Here is a 13,669-nt window from a genome sequence, read left to right on the forward strand (position 1 = left end):
TATTATTTATTTTTGTGAAATTACTATTTCAAAGATATTTCAGAAAATAAAATTAAAGGAATTTTCAATTATGAATTTATTCTCTACATGATTTTTTTAATTAAAAATTCTCATTAAAATCTATCCAAAATTAAATATTTATTAAAATTGTATTATTATCTTTGTTTCATTTTAGTTTATAAGTATTAAAAAAAAAAGATAGATAAGAAACAACTTTAATTTAAAAAAGGTTGTTGCAATTAACCTTTTTATTAATTTTTTTAATAATTAATATTTATTTATTTGAGATACTAATGTATAAATATTAAATTAGTAACTAACGTAGAGTTAATCTGAGTAAAAGATACTCAGATTTTTTAGGTAAGAGGTCAAGTTCTTACTCACTCGAAATGCTTCCCCTTTTAAATCTAACACAATACAAGCAGAATTAGGTTTAGCCCAACGAGTTAGGGGCATATGAGTAAAACAAAAAAAGTGTATAAATTTGGTCATTCAATAATTAATTAAATTATTATTTATAGCTGAGAGGATGGGAATTAATGGATAATAGACAAAGACAACAATGGGGGAAAGAGACTGCTTACCTATTTATTAGTACAACTTGATAAGAGTTGATTTTTATAAGCTCCTCACGTTAACACTTTTACGCACACGACATTTCAACTGCTAGATAACTGCTCAGATAACATCTTTTCATCATCGTTCATCGTGATTATAGTTTCTTGATCCCTTCTGTTAACCGGCTCTTGTTAACTCACAATATATTTACTTGGCTATTAATTAATTAATTATGAGCCTCCAATATTTTAAAGGCCAATTAATTAATTAAACCCAAATAAATCATAAAATCACAAGTCGAACTATAATTCAAAAATAATTAAAATATGGTGTAAATAGACTTATATTTAAATTTTACTAAAACTCATTTATTTTGCTTCAATTATATTTTTTTTATCAGCAAAATTAATTTATTTGATTATAATAAACATACCAAGAAAACTTAACTTATCTAAATAATTTAACCCGAGCCAATAGGCTCTCCAAAACACCTGATCTTAACCTGAAAAAGTTAAGTGAAAATACCTGATAAAAAAATCTCAATAGATCTTTTTTTTTTTTTTTTAAAGTATTCCTTAAGATCTCTTCTTGAGATAAGAAGAGAAGAGAAAAAAAAAATAAATAACTATGCTATTATATAAACAAAGCCAAACTTTAAAGCCATGATAAAAAAGATTTTGTAGTGTCCATTCTCTTTTTTTTTTTTTTATTTATTTTATAAAAATTAAGTGTAAGTAGCACAATTTGTCACTTGACAGTATTTTATATTATAGAATGACAAATATTAGAATTCTAAATTAAGATGTTGGACCGATTTTTTTTTTTTTAAATTAAGTTGATTAATAATTGATCAATCTGCACCCTAGTGTTAACTTCCTCCCATTTCAATTTATTTATCGTAGTTTTCATTAAAAAAATCTCTCTTTAATGGAAAATAATTTTAGAGTATGGCAAAAACGGATGACTTACCAAGACTATCGAAATATATTTTTAATTGTAACGAGAGTATTTCTAATCATTCATTAATAAAAAAAGACACAAAAATAAATTTAAAAAAACACTTCATTTTTCCTTGGTAATAAAGAAAACTTTTGGTTGATTAATTTGGTGTATGGAGTAGTTTCATATATTAGAAAAATTTTACATGGACACGAGATACGAGAAATACAATAATTTAAAAAAAAAAAAGGCATCCACACACTTAAGACATATTACATAAATAAGTAAAATAAATAATTATTTATAATCAATCATAAATATAAAATATAAAATACTTAATTTCTAATTTCAATACAATTAATTAAATTCTTAAAATTATTATCACTGTTGAAAAATACGATAATAGTGTACGCACATATTTTGATGCATGTCATACTATGCATAACTTTTGCTATTGTATACTTTAATAAAAAGCTTCGCAAGATACTTAAAAAGACACATCTTAATATTGTAACTTTTTCATCATATCTAAATGAGATACAATTTAATAATGCATTTTACAGTCATTTTATTATATAATTTTATTATTTTTAAATAATATTATAAAATATTATTCGATCCTTTAATAGTACTCTACATATCACACGAATTTTAACACCAGCATAATATATACATTTATCACTTTCCTTGCATTTTTTATTTTCCATCTTCGCAGACGACGAGAATTAAAAAGCTGTACTACTAAAATGGATTGTGGTTCTGCCACCGGCTAGCATTAATTGTTGTAGCGGTAAATAGTAAACGATAATTAAAATAAGGGGAAATCATATTTCTATCCATATGTTTTTGACGTAATTAACTATTAATAGCATATAAAATATTGGCTAAAATAGCTATTAAAGGACTATTTCTATTTATAAGAAGGACGATTTAGGCATTTTTACTCTACATTTTTAGAAAATCAAATGTGTTTCAATAATTTTTTTAATTTTATGAAATGGGAAAAGTTGCTAATGCCTCCATTCTTAAATATTTGTCGCATCTGAAAAAGTATTGTGTTCTAAAATACTTGTTATATTTATAATTTTAAGGAGTAATAAACTTTTCTTTTGTATTTACCCTTTATATATGACCAATAATTATTATTTCAATTCTTCGACAATTTAGAGTTTGAATATATTAAATTAAATAGAATATAGTCAATTTATATAATGATTTATTATAATATAAACAAATCCACTTTTTTTTTTCAGAGGTACTATTAAAGTGGAACGGAGGAGTAATTGGAAAATAATTTTAATTTGACGGAAATTATAAAAAAAAAAGTACCTCTTATTGTTTGAATTATAATTATAATATTACTTCTACCAATAATTTCAAACAAATGGGAGTAAAAAATTAAAGTAGGACCATGTAATAATTAATAAATGATATTAATTACCTAAAAACACAAGTAAGGGACAATCCAATCAATGAGTGATTGTGAGGAGGGAGTGGGTACCTTCTTTTTGACTTTTGCGGAGAAGGACCAAACACGAAATATCAAATCATCCCGTGCACATAAGAGTATAAACGATTTAAGTTATCTCGTGAGCTGTTCGAACTTATTCATGAGCTGTTCGAGTCTATTCATTTAGTAATTGAGTCGAACTCGAGCCTTTAAGCGAGTTCAAACTTAAAAGTTTTCAAATTAAATTCAAGTCTAAAGTTGAGTTTGAACCGAGTTTGAGTGGAACTCGATCCGAGCTTAAGCTTTCATCGAGCCAAGCCTGATCCTAAATTTTTAGGTTTATTGAGTTTTGAGTCAAACTAAATTCTATTGAACTGAATTTTGAGCTTGGCAGGTTCGAATTTGGCCAGTTCGAGCTCAACTCGGGTCATTTACATCTCTGTCCAAATGAGTATTCAATGAGTTCACATTTGGATTAGTGGAAAATATGGAGGAAAAAAAACAAAAAAAGTTTTTTTCTTTGTTTGTATTGAAATGAAAATAACATGAGGGGAAAATAAATGTTGTGTTCACATATTCTCTCCAATATTAGAAGGAAAGTTGATGAAAAATAATTAAAATTAAAATTTTATCTATATTATTGTACTTTCATAAATAGAAAGTAAAAATCTCATTGTTCATAAAATTATTTTCTTTTTCGGTAAGAGGAAAAATACTTTTATATTTTCCCGCTTTCCTCTCTAAATTTATTTCCTCTCCTTCTAAAAAATCACGTAAAAGATGAAATTCAGTCTGATTATTAAAATTTTAGAGTAATGCGATCAATAGGTTTGAAGCTGTACACTCTATACTAATAATTATGATAAATATATCAACGGGTTGTGGCTGAGTTGTCAATGCAGGCTGGACACGTGGAAAAAATTTTTGAGTTCGATTCTCACTAAAAGCATTTGCAGGGAAGAGCGAATAATCTTAACTGTGATCAACTCTCGAGCTGGATTAGGCGGTTTGTGGTAATAGATTCCGGATACCGATGGTTTACAAAAAAAAAAAAAAATTATGCTAAATAAGTATTTTTATCCTTTATATATGGACTGCCAAGAACTTTGTAAATATGCTGAAAGTGTAATTTGTGTTAAATAATTCAGCCTTTAGAGGTTGCCCAAAATGGGCCTTGTTAAAAAAAAAAAAAAAAGAAGAGAAAAAAAAAAATTAGAGACAGTCCTGTTTAGAGTTGAGCAAAATAACTAGTCGAATTGAACTGAAAATCAAACCAATATTGTCGGTTCTGTTTGGTTAACTTGCTCATGATAAATTTGATTGTGGGTTTACTTTGGTCCAAATTAAAGTTTCAAGGTAGTTTAATTTGTTTAAAAAATTCAACTGTTTAGATTTAAAACTGAACCGGCCTATCAAAAATCAAAAATAAATCAAACTCATCTGATTCAATTGAATTTAGTTTCTACAGTAATTTTAATTTAATTCAGTTTTATCCTGAAAATTCGATTTAAAATTATACACTTCAGTTTGATTAGATTTAAAGTCGATTCGGATCGTTTCTCACCCTTATTCCTATTTGAACTCATGAAGCCATTTGACTATTAAGTTACTTGTTCAATAATTCAAAATATATTTTATGTCAACTGGTTAGAGATTTTATTATTTAAAATTTTAATATAGTTATGAAAATAAAAGATTATCTGCATACATTAATAAATTAGAGTAATAGCCATTGGATCGAATGGCTAATAAAATATGATGTATAAAATAAGCTTATAAATGAAATATTAATCCGATGGCTCAGTTTACTAACTCCTCGGTGGTGACCATTGCTATGAGCTATTGATTTGGCTTTTCCTTCTCCAACAGTTAACCATTGTTAATAGTTTTTTTTCCATAATATTTGTCATATTTTAAATTTTATATTCTTTAAGAAAATTAATAAATTTGTTTAAGTCATAATAAATTATTGAGTAAATTGACTACATTACCCTTGATTTAATACTAATTCTCAAAAAAAACTATTAAAATGAAGTAATAATTTTCGGTCATATATAAAGGGTAAACATGGAAAAAGATATTTATTACTCTTTAAAATTATAAATGTGATAAATATTTTAGAATAAATTATTTTTTCAAATATAATAAGTACTATAAAATAGAGGTAGTAATTATATCGAATCTGATTGGTATTGATGGCCGCCAACAATAATGCTGTTCTCTATAGATCTACAACAAATTTGTTGAAAACAATTGTTGAATTTGAGTAATTAAATGAGATAAGGATTACAATCTCCATTTTTTATATTTGTCACATTTAATAAAATATTATATTTTAAAATATTTATCATATTTATGGTTTTAATGAGTAATATTTTTTTTAAGAGAAGTGAAATTTTATTATAATGAGCAATAAATTAAGAGTAATATAATCAATTTACTCAATAATTTATTATAATTTAGATAAATTTAATAATTTTTTAAGAGAAGTGAAATTTTAAATGTTGCAAGTATTTAAAAAGAGATGTAATTTGATTTAATTAAAGAGTATTTATTTTAATTTAAGTGATTTAATTACATTTTTAGTTACTTAAAATTTTAATGTTGTTGTAATTTGATTTAAGTTTAGTTCCTTAAACTTTTAATTTGATTTAATTAAAGAGTATCATGTAAAAATTTTAAACAACAAATAAAAGTGGATAGAGAGTATTAAATGATCCATATTGTTCTTTTATAATTAAATGACCCGTACTAATTGAAATTTAATTTTTTTAATATAATAATCAAGGCAATCAAAGCTATCAAATTAGCTAATAATAATAATAATAATCTTTTTTTTTTTATTTTAATAAATTCTTTAAATATTCATAAAGTGTTTTTATTTTAAAAGGAAAAAGTCATTTTCCTTTTGTTACTTCAACTTTTCTGTAATTTTCTTTTGATTTATAATATGGTCAAATGCATTAATATACCAATGTACTTTACGGAAAAACTGTGGCACCCTGAACTTTGCGAGTTACTTATTATACTCCTGAAGTTACAAATTTTGCTAATACTGTGTCCCTCTTTATACTAATAATAACATGTTTTTGGCATTTTTAGTATTTATGTGCAAGATATTCACTTAACATATGGTTAGTATAATATTTGGAACAATAATTTTTATATTTTTCAACTATCTGATAAGTGTATAATTAAATTAATTTTAGAAGTTTGAGTATTCAATAAAATAATTTATGCAAGTTAAAATATTTAATTGATACAATTTTATAAATTAAAGTGTTTAATAAGTAAAAGTAAAATTTGAGGGTGCCACAAAATTTTTGACATGAATTTATCCGTTGAGCCTTTATAACATCCATACACTTTCTTTTTTCTTTTTATTCTTATTATTATTTGGAGACAGATTTTTGTCTCATTATGGAATAGAAATCCTATAGATGGGTGACAGGGATTCCTCCATTATCACCCATGGAGATAGCTTTTTGTCTCATTATGGAATAGAAGTCCTATAAATGGGTGATAGGTATTCCTCCATTACCACCCAAGTCATTAGCATTATCAAAGTGTTTGCTTGATGGTTTCAATGGCAATGGAGTTTCGCGTCCTTGCAACCTTAGCTTTACTCTCTGTAAGCATTATAGTAATCTGCTCTTTCTTCTACAGAAGATCGAAGCTTTACATTTAACCAGTTCAAGCTTCTTCTTCTTTTTTTCCTGCGTAATCAAAACTCTGACTAAAAGAAGTAACGAAAATTTTTATGGCAGGTGGTGGTAATTGGAACAGGTAATGCTGCTCTACCTGCTGAAATGTATTGGCATTCCAAGTTGCCAAACACTCCTATCCCACAAGATCTTCTGAGTCTTCTTCAGCACGGTTTGTTTCTCATCTCAATATTTCTCTAGAAACGTTATTCATTGCTTTTATTAGTAGAATTTCGTGTGCATTGCAGCAATATTGGTTAAAATATTTTTCTGCAGATCAATATCTTTCCTTTTCCCCTCCATTAGAGAACAGATCAAATACAATGCTTTTATAGATAATATGCTATTTTTTAATATACAGTTTACACCGACTGATCCCTCAAGCAACATTCAGGCCCAAATAATATGCTTCTATAGAACTTGAATCTGGATTAGTCCACTGTACTGGATACTGATCATCTTTCTTTCCATTTTTAAAAAAAATTTAATAATTAGTAAATATTTTATTTTTTATTTCTTAATTTTTTATTTAAAGAACAACAATCCATATTTTATTTGATGGATCATCTCTTAGCATATCCGCTGTAAGTCATTTATGATTATGAGGCTAATACTTTATTTTCCAATTCAGCATCTGACTTTTTGACAAATTGGGTGATTGACTTTGAAAACATTTTAGCACCCGACTCACTGACAGAAGCAAGACACCTATCCTGAGCTTGATACTGGGACACTCCCTCTCCTCAATTTTACGAAAGAGATAAAAAAAAAAAAAAAAAAAACATAAAAAAGATGCATTTGGCATAGAAATATTTGAAAATAATGTAGTTTAACTTGGATATCTTTTTTACATACGTGGCTCTACTACATGATAATTTACATGTTATATGCTTTTGGGAGAACTATATATTAGTTTTTAGAACAAAAGACCCTTCATTATAATAATCTTTGTTTTTTTTATTTTTGAACAATTATAGTAATCTTTGTTAACCAAAGCATAAGTTTTTAAAGAATTATCGTTCAATACCTGCGTATGTCTTAACAATTCTTGTAAATCCTTGAATGCTTCTTTTCTATTTTTTCTTATTTTTTTTTCATTTGTTTGCAATGTATTCAGATATGGGAGATACGTGCACTTTTTGGGACATGGGCTTGGCGGATAAGACTTCTGAGGACAGAAGATTCAGATATAAGTACTCTGAAAATCCTTCTGAGGAAAACACTGAGGATAGAAGGGAAAAATATAAGCGTTACGGAAATCCTTTTGAAGAAAACACCGACGACAAAAGGTTCAGATATACGTATTCTGAAAATCCTTCTGAGGAAAACACTGAGGACAGAAGGGAAAAATATAAGCGTTACGGAAATCCTTTTGAGGAAAATACCGACGACAAAAGGTATATATGTGTGACCAGTCTAAGAATTTAGGATTATGATTCACGGTTTAAATTTTAGGTTTTTAGGATTTTGAGTTTAGGTTTTTAGGATTTTAGTATGTAAGATGTTATTATGGTTTAAGATCTAGAGTATACTATTTTAAAATTTGTAATCTAAACTTTAGTGTAATTTAAGGCTACATTTATTTTCAGAAAATAACTTGTAGAAAAATATTTTTCACAATTTTCCGTTGTTTGGGGCATTCTGAAAAATCTAGACCATTTTAAGGAAAATGACAGCCTATTTTTAAAAGAAAAATATTTTCTGACCATTAATAAACTTATTATAACCTTATAAATTTATATTTTTTTAATTTATTAATTACCAGTAGCTACAACCACCAGTCACCATTTACCACCACCGGCCACTACCACCACCGGCATCGACACCGTCTGCTACAACCATCGGTCACAGGTAACTTTCATAATTTACCTTTTTTTTGCATCCTTCTCATATTCAACAATAAAAATTTTAAAATACGAAATTTCTATTATTCTTAATACTTTTATGGTCTTATGAGTTAAAATTTTTTAATATTTTTAACTAAATTTCAATATTGCAACTAAACAAGAAAAAATAACTCATTTGAAAAATATTTTTCAAGCTTCGAAAATATTTTTCAAATGTAAGTTATTTTCCGAAAACAAACAGAGCCTAAGTTAGGCTAACGGCAAAAATTAACTAATCTTCTATATAATATATAAAATGAGAGTAGTTTGCCTTATATGGAAACTAAGTGTAAGAAATACAATTTTTGACAATGTTTTGGATTATAGAATGATAAATATTAGAATTTTGAATTAAGTTGTTGACTGACTTTTTTTTTTTTTTTTTTATCGTAGAGTTAACCTCCTATTTTATTTTATTTATTGTAGTTTTCATTAAATAACTTCTCTTTGAGAGGAAATAATTTTAGAGTATAACAAAAATGAATGACTTAACAAGACTACCAAAATATGTTTTTAGTTATAACAAGAGTATTTCAATTCATTCATTAATTATAAGAAAAGACATAAAAATAAATTTAAAAAAAAAACACTTAATTTTTTCTTGGTAATAAAAAAAACATAGGTTGATTAGCTTAGTGTATAAAGTAGTCTCATATACCACGAGCTAGGTTGCATGGACATGGGAGATGAGATACGACAATTTAAAAAAAAAAAGTAGGATATCCACATGTTTAGAACACACTATACTAAGGCTCCATTTGTTTCGTAAAATAACTTGTAGAAAAATATTTTTTATAATTTTTCGTTATTTGGGGCATTTAGGAAAATAAATCAATAGAAAATATTTTTCTGATCAAAGGAAATCAAGTCATTTTTAAGGAAAATGACTGAACATTTTCAATAACGTAAAACATTTTCCGAACTTTGACAAACTTATTTTGATCTTATAATTTTTATTTTTTTATTTTATTAATCATTAGTAGCTACTACTACCGTTTATCATTTACTACCAATCACCACCATCGGCCACCGTTGACTTTCACAATTTACCATTTTTTTTTTGCATTATTCTCATATTTAACAATAAAATTTTGAAAATACAAAATTTATATTATTATTATTATTATTATTATTATTATTATTATAGTTTTATGAGTTAAAAATTTTAATATGTTTAACTAATTTTCAATATTGCAACCAACGGAAAATAAGTCATTTGAAAAATATTTTCTAAGGAAAATATTTTTCTTGGAATTTCAAAGATAAGTTATTTTACGGAAACAAACAAAATCTAAATGAGTACAATGCATTAATGTTTCAAATAAATAAATAATCATTTATAATAAATCATAAATAAAAAATACGTTATTTCTTATTTCAATATAATTAATTAAATTCTTAAATTATTATCACTATTGGAAAATACATTAACAATGTGTGTGCATTTTTTAATGCAAGTCATACTATGCATAACTTTTGCTATTGCATACCTTAATAGTTCTGCAAATTTGATTATTGCTATTTCGCGTCATTATTATGGAATCTCAATAATTAAATCTCTCTTGCTATTTCTCTCTACTTGCTTTTATTTGTGCTAAACGTTAGTCTTCAGTATCAAAGGTATTTACAATATCTCTTCTCACGCTGTTGTATTTATTGGTCTATTGGTGGTTGATTCCATGGGAAAATGACAATATTTCTTCTTATTGCAGGTGGCAAATTCTGAAGCTCCCAAAAATTCACGTCTTAGTAAATCATTGGAGGATGAGGTATGACAAGTAATATATATATATATATATATATATATATTGTTCTAAACTTGATAATCATCCTTTCAATGTTTTCTAGTAAATCACTGCTATTTAGTCTCCCCCTAGATGTTCAATGTTAGCTTATTAAAAGTTGAGACTTACTTCGAAAACCTATGGAAACTTGCCCATCTTAATTCATCTGCTTACACTAGATCAGTTTGGAGTCAGCAGTGACAGATCAATAGAACTGTTCCATGTTGGTCACATTTCATTGATTCTAAAGCAAGGTGCAGGTACGTCACAAGGTTTCTTCTTTTTGTTGGTTCCTCTTTGAAATATAAAGTTGAAGGTATAGTGATGTAAATCCTTTACCCTCAAAGAGTCCAGATACTGTATTGCTCAGTTGCTTCTTTTGATTTCACATATTTGCACCTTTAGAAACTGAAATCCTTTTATGGAATTTCGTATTTCATATAAAAGCACTTTTCAGCTGTTGTTCTGTTAGCTCATTAAATGTGTTTGGTTTGTCATGTGATATCACTACCTCGATTTATTGTCTGCTGTTCTTGTGACAGAAAATGTTGCATTAACTGTCCAGCTCATGAGATGGTTTATTATGCATTTTGATTTTGAAGCTGAAGTTATTCTTCTTTTTAATGTGTTTTACACGCATGACCTTGAATGAGTATGTTTCTATGTCTGAATGCGTATATGTATATATATATAATTCAATTACTTTGTTATTAGAATTCATTAATTAGTGGCAGCAGGCTATTCTTCAGTCCTTTGGCAGTTGATTTATGTTTAATTTGGGCCCATTGTCATATGGTAATGGTTATTTCTGTCCCTTCGAATCTGCCATGTGGTTGTGCTTGCCAATCTATAAAAAACTGCATTCATAAGTATACTTCTACCCCTGGATTTACTTCGTTAAGGACCACTGATGTTGCACTATATTTCAGGCAACTAGATATGGCACCGAGGGAAGGTGGAAGTGGACGTTCACGGAGAGCTCAAAATGAACCACTTGCTGATTCACAGCCACAACAATCAGCACAACCACAACAATCCGCACAACTACTCCCACCACCATAGCTAACTATAGCAACTAACTTAGGCCCATCCAGTTCTACACCAGTCACAAGTACACCATTATCATCATCAACCCCTGCTAGTCCAACTGAAGGTATTGTATTCTCAACTACCTCCACTACAACTACAGGCAATCAAGTAATCCTTCACCTTGTAGGAAACAAGGTAAGAATATATAATATTAAAAAACTCTATTATGTATATACATTTTGATTCTGCAAAATGAAGGTTTTTTATTTACATAAAACTATTGATTGCGTCTTACTTGTTTTAGTTTGGAGCCATATAATTTTGCAAGCAAAATTACTGAATCTTTCATAAAGAAATTGGATCTAACTGGTTATGAATGGAAGTCTGTGCCTCCAGACACAAAGGACATGTCTTGGTAAGAGTTTAAGATGTTATACTCGATTCTTTTCCTCTCCTTGGACTATATTTTCCTCAAGATATTATATAAATTGTACATTAATAATAGACTATATCATATGACTTGCACATTTTTGTGTATATATATATATATATATATATATATATTTGTTCTTTATGGATTTAGAAACATTATGTGTGGGATAAGGAGATTGAGGCCTCTGTAGAAAAAATTTGGAGTGAAGTGTCACGGGCATAGAGTCTCGCGCAGCACTGCGCCCGTGCGGCGCCCCGAGAGCCCTCCCGCATAGCTCCGAGGCAAGCCTCGCCATACCGTACCGAACTGGTTTCGCCCTGCCATGGGCTCATCAGGAGAGCGGCCCAGCTCTCGACCAGTTGTCCCCGCGGCACAATACCCCGCCTGCACGCAGGCTTTGCATGGAGTAAGGACCACTAGGCGGAAAAATAAGTCCAAATATATCTCAAATGATATTTGAAATAGTTGGAAGCCTCATTGGGAGACTCCTGAATCTAAAGTAAAATATGAAAAATGTCCCAAGAGTTGCCTTACTGAGACTGGTGGCCCAGGAGCCGGTCCTTCATGACATACAGGAGGCTCTATCCCTCACATAGTACACGCAAAATGTTTGGTATATATATATATATTTTTTATCTTAATACAAATTACATTAATGCTCAGTTATTTATTTTTCCAAGGATAATGTAATAACTATGGTAAAAATTTTAGGAGGCTGAATTACGGAGACCCCCACTTCCACATGAGGTTTTAGAGGTGACACCACTAGAAAGAAGGATCTGCAATTCGTGAACCAAGGTCCAAGAATACATTTGTAAATTGACAATCATTGAAAATTAATATTATTCTTCTAATATTTCAGCAGTTAAAATGTAAGTACTTATCATTATATGTTTTTATTTCTTTCAGGAGGTTGTTGTATCTAAAGTTCAAACTGAATCTCAACCTGAAGAGGGATCTAATCAATCACGCTTGGTTGACGCTACTTAGATATTCGTTCAAGAAGTTGGCGGCGTTAAGAAGCATCGAGTATACGGTCTCGGTTCACAAGCATCTATTTGCTTTGGTCACTCCAGCACCTCTATCGCTTCTGCTACATCTCTCCTTCAAGAACAAGATGGTGATTGATGCTCAAATTCAGGAGACGTTAAAGCAACGAATGGAAGAGCTGGAGATGCAACAGGAGTTGCAACAGCAACAACAGTTGATGCAAGAAAAGTTGCAGCAGCAATTACAGCAGCAAGTTGCAGAGCTTGTTCGCACTCATTTCGCACCTACAGTTCCGCCAGCTCCTACTTCACAGCATCTTTCGTCACAGACTTCTTCAGATACTCACACTAATGCTCAGGATGATGGTAATATCTAGGTAGACTTTAGTTGATTTGTATTAAAAGATATAAGTTTATTAGTACCTATAAGACTTGCAATTGTTTGTATTTGTGAAAAAATTTATGTTGTCTTAATATTTTATGTATACTTAAAACTATTTAAATGTTATGTTAACTTTCTCTATTTGATTTTAATTAATTTCATTATAAATGTATAAATTTAAAAATTAGAAATATGGCAAGATTAAAATATTAAAAATAATGGAATTTTTTCAACTGAATAAATAGAAATGGAACCAAAACGTACTATATTTTCAACCACCAATTAGAAACGGATTTAGCAAAGGTAAAATTTTAGGAGTACTTGTTCTTAAATGTTAAAAACGGATATAAAAATGGATAAAAATGATTAGAAACGTAAATAGCAAAGGATTAGCGACAGATGAGAAACCGATATAGAGATGAAATAGAAGTGGATCGAAAACGAAATTTGTTGCTATGAGGTCAGACCTTAGAAACGGATTTATGGGAAACTAGCAACGGATATATCCATAACAG

General features: G+C 28.6%; 1 long non-coding RNA gene across 13 annotated transcripts; it reads left to right on the plus strand.

Moving 5' to 3' along the window:
* Positions 1 to 6,420: 6,420 nt before the first annotated feature.
* On the plus strand, positions 6,421 to 13,295 carry LOC110008603 (uncharacterized). Of its 13 annotated transcripts, none has more exons than XR_016322479.1 (10): positions 6,421 to 6,578; positions 6,715 to 6,823; positions 7,769 to 8,048; positions 8,417 to 8,502; positions 10,250 to 10,306; positions 10,501 to 10,581; positions 11,251 to 11,765; positions 11,934 to 12,396; positions 12,495 to 12,581; positions 12,693 to 13,295. It is a non-coding gene; the product is annotated as an uncharacterized LOC110008603 (long non-coding RNA). The 13 variants fall into 13 exon arrangements; XR_016322473.1 differs by having other exon boundaries at positions 10,506 to 11,545; positions 11,655 to 11,765; XR_016322476.1 differs by having other exon boundaries at positions 10,506 to 11,545; positions 11,655 to 11,765; positions 11,974 to 12,396.
* Positions 13,296 to 13,669: the final 374 nt, after the last annotated feature.

This window comes from Jatropha curcas, chromosome 9, assembly GCF_041381405.1.
Source record: "Jatropha curcas cultivar XTBG-Jc1 chromosome 9, XTBG_Jcur_1.0, whole genome shotgun sequence".
In the NCBI taxonomy this organism is placed as follows: domain Eukaryota; kingdom Viridiplantae; phylum Streptophyta; class Magnoliopsida; order Malpighiales; family Euphorbiaceae; genus Jatropha; species Jatropha curcas.